At 44.3% G+C, this 4004-nt stretch overlaps 1 long non-coding RNA gene across 2 annotated transcripts; it reads right to left on the bottom strand.

The window, feature by feature from the left end:
- Positions 1–706: 706 nt before the first annotated feature.
- Positions 707–3600, bottom strand: LOC125553241. 2 transcript variants are annotated; one of them, XR_007304020.1, is made up of 5 exons: positions 3180–3600; positions 2892–3120; positions 2011–2125; positions 1813–1919; positions 707–1089 (listed from the first exon to the last, which is right to left on the bottom strand). It is a non-coding gene; the product is annotated as an uncharacterized LOC125553241 (long non-coding RNA). The 2 variants fall into 2 exon arrangements; XR_007304007.1 differs by having other exon boundaries at positions 2892–3593.
- Positions 3601–4004: the final 404 nt, after the last annotated feature.

The raw sequence follows: 4004 nt of genomic DNA, 5'->3' as shown, positions 1-4004 counted from the left end.
AATAGTAAAAATCTTACCAGGGTATCTCCATGGTAGTTACTGTAGTTGAACACATGCACTAGTGACACGTATTGACCATAATGTTGAGGAGTTTGATTATAGATATTGTAATTCTCAATGTCAGTACAAAATCCAACCAGATGATTTTTCTCCTTGTAAGTTGTTAATTCGAAGCCATCGGTGTAGTGGGTTTTGTCTACCATCTCCCACACATTCTTTGAACAAACAAAATAAGCTGTCAATGAAAATAAGCTATCAACTATTTTGAAATAAACAATATAAATTAGCTAATAACTATGTTTGAGAAACTCATATAGCGGTAGAACTGGAGGCGTATCACACTACTAAGAAAAAGGCTACTAGCAGCGCGGGTAAAATGGCTACTAGCAGCGCGGGTACTCGCGCTACTAGTATCGCGCTACAGCTAATAGTTAGTAGTAGCGCGGGTGAAACCCACGCTACTACTAACATTTTAGTAGTAGCGCGGGCGCAACCCGCGCTACTAGTAATGAAATAGTAGTAGCGCCTCAGGTTTTTTCCGGCGCTACTACTAAAAAGTGCTACTACTAAAAAGTTAGTAGGCGTGGATGCAAAACCACGCTACTACTACCGAAGTAGTAGTAAGGCGTTTGGTGTTTTCCCACGCTACTACTAACTAATTAGGAATTAAAAAATAAAATCCACCAATTCCATTCTATACATACAATTCCAACTAAAACAAACACATATTTGCAATAAACCAACAGCATTACACATCATTACTAATCCAAGATTTATAATAAACCAGCGGCATTAGAGCACATCCTGTAAGAGCATACATATTGTCATGGCTTTTCATGCCTTCAATTAAAACACCTACACTTCTTGCCAAGTCACTTACTCCCAGCTAGTGCAAACACAGTTACAAGCAAACCAAAATGCATAAAAACACCAAACAGTGGCATCCTATCTCTCCATAAAAACACCAATCAGCGCTACCTCCAATCCTCGGCTCACCAGGCCAGCCTCCAGCATCTGCAGCTATGTGCTCTTCAGCTCATAGTGCCTCCACGCCTTGGTCCAGCATCTCCTTGGCACCTTCCTGAGTGCCTGCCAAATTTATCAAAATTATGCATATTCAGATCATAGATATTCAGGAAATTGGGAGCGAATAGGAACATACATGACATACGCATTACTATTGGAGAAGACTTGGTAAACTGCTTATACAAGAAATGGACAGGAAGAAGCAGAATGGCCAATATTCACATTTGTATAATTTTGACCTCAATAAAATTTGAGACATGTAACAACTCGGACTCAGTTCTTTGGTGAATACTCCCTTGAGAAATTAATCAAGATCATCACTCAATTTTGCTTTTCTGATTACCACTTCAAAATGGCAACGAAAACAGACAAACAAATGATTCATCGTTATGTTCTTGAGCTTGGTTAGCTTCGCCACGAGCACATAAAAAGTAGCAACTACAAAATAGTGTAACAACAACTACCAATCAAAATAATGAACTATCTAGCATGAGACAAGCAGTGTGATAATTATGAAAGCTGGGAGATAACTAGGACGCAACAGAAAGTTTGCCACTTGATACAGTCGGTGTAGATAGCATCCCAGGCCTGCCTTCCCCTCCCTCCACAATGGCTAGTCCGAAGGCACATATAAGAACAAACAAATTTGTATGCCGAAATGATGCAGTGGATTACAGAACTCCTCACTTGTCAACTAGCACATATAAAAAATTAACTTCCTACTTACAGCAAATATTACACAATTACGCATTCATACTGTGAAGAGAAAGGTGGCTTCTTCCTTACCCAGGCATTTACGGAGAAATGTATAGTCTTTGCATCGAAACGTAAAGGGTTTGCAGCCCCTGCTTGTGGTGCTGCTGGTGGCAGGGCAGCTGATCTGGAACTAGAACCTACGCATGATATGTATGAACTCAGTTATCAAACACAGTCTTTGAAACCGTTGGATCTTATATGGCTAGTAAAAGTGCAGTATAATTTTACCTGAATTGCGAGCCCTGACACTCTCACTGGATGCTCAAGGTGAAGACCTTATGTCTGGCCTGCTCGGCTGAGTGGAACCAGTGGTTGACATAGGCTCGACCACCAAATCACGATCCTATCAAGTCAAGAAAGCAAACCAAACAGATTTGTCATTTCCAGATTCAAATGGATCGCTGTGTTTGCCATTTCCTAGACTCTGCGACAAATCCGACATGGAGTAAAAAATCGCAACCCCACAAAGAGGCAGCAAGAAGGAAATGTATATATCTACCAAACAGCTGGTTTGTTCAAGCGAACAAGCGTATCTGGAGCTGAGGCTCAAGATGCAGTAACCGGTCGACCGGGAGAACACCATAGGGTTCTATTGTAGCAACAAGCAACAGCAAACCTCCCCTTAGCTAATCAGCTACTAGTAAGTAGTAGCAGTTGAAGACGCCAGCTACCATTTTCCTAGTGGCTGTAGCTATCTTTTGGACATGTTAAACTTCAGTTTATGGTTTAGAATATGTCAAAATCAGTCTGGCTAACTAGAAAGACTCTAGTGCATATTATATAATCTTTTGTATATGATGGATGTTGTTCTGAAAGCCAAGTTCATTGCTTCATGTTGTTGTGGCGTATGGCAGAATTTTGTTTTTGCTGTCAAACTGAAAACACACATACAGACTGATTTCAGACAGACAAACACTTGCATTTTTCAGATAATATTCAGACAAATTGTCACTGATAAAAAAAGGTACTCCTGATACAAAATATTTTTTTCTCACGCTTCTCACTGGCCTGACATAGCCCTACCGACAAACATAGCAAATGCAATGGAAATAAACTACAAAATCTTGCTCTACCAACCAGAAAAAAGAGAGCACTGCAGAAAATCTTACCGTCCTTAGCATGCATTTGTTATATTTTCTCCCAGGAAATCCATCGAGGGGTATTCTGCAATTGAGCGGCGGGTCGTACGCATACGGCGACTCTCTGTACAGGATCGAAGGACCAAGGTTTGCGGCGGGGCCACGAAGACGCCAACGACCGGGACAAACCTGTGCTGCGTGCCGCCATGGATTCGTGCTCGGGGAAGAAGAAAGGGGAAAAATCCTTCACGCACTAGTTCTGGAGAGAAGCCCAGATCAGATGCAATTAGAGAGGGGGGGGGGGGGGGGGGGTGATACCTTGACTGAGCTGCTCGTCATGGGTCGGAGATGTCGGCGTCCCGAGAGAGAGCGCGGGGAGGAAGCCCCCTCACTCCTCGTCACCCTTGGCGTGGATGTGGAGAAGGAGCCGAACGTCGCGTCCTGGATCGACGGCGGCGCGGATCTAGATGCCCCGCCGTGGGCATGACCGTTCCCGATCTGACGGCGCCCGCCTGCTCGATCTAGTCTAGGGGCATATAGATGGATAGAAGGTGGGGGAAGGTGGAGAGGATGAGGGCGGAAGGCGCCGGCCGGTGGGATCGCCGGGCGGATGAGTGCGGCGGCGGATGTGGATGAGAGGAGAGAGAGAGAGTTTGGTGGGGTGGGGGTCGATCAGGGTCAGTGTGCCGGTCTGGTGTGGGGTGGACAACCTCAGTAGTAGCGTGAGGTATCTCACCTCGCTATAGCTATTCGTTACAGTAGCGCGGGTAGCAGGAGCGCGCTGCTGCTAAATCTAGGGTGGCGGGTATCTCACCTCAGTAGTGCTACTGCTAACTGTGTAGCAGTAGCGCTTGTTTTGTTCCCGCGCTGCTGATAATTAGCAGTAGCGCCTCTTTTTGTACCACGCTGCTGCTAAGATTTTGTGTATAAGATTTTCCCTAGTAGTTTCAACAAGGACCCAAATGTCCATATTGTCTTGGTCGATGTCAGGATTATCAAGATCCATGGTGACAAGCATACTCTCATCAAAACCATACATCTTGTAAAATGCTTCCTAATTTTTGCAATCAAAATGGGTTACGCTCCCAGAATTATACAGATTTATTTCAAAGTCCACATCGCGATGCGTCCTTAGGTGAATTT

Source organism: Triticum urartu, chromosome 1 (genome assembly GCF_003073215.2).
Source record: "Triticum urartu cultivar G1812 chromosome 1, Tu2.1, whole genome shotgun sequence".
Classification (NCBI taxonomy): Eukaryota; Viridiplantae; Streptophyta; class Magnoliopsida; order Poales; family Poaceae; genus Triticum; species Triticum urartu.
This window is presented reverse-complemented; position numbering and strand designations above follow the sequence as displayed.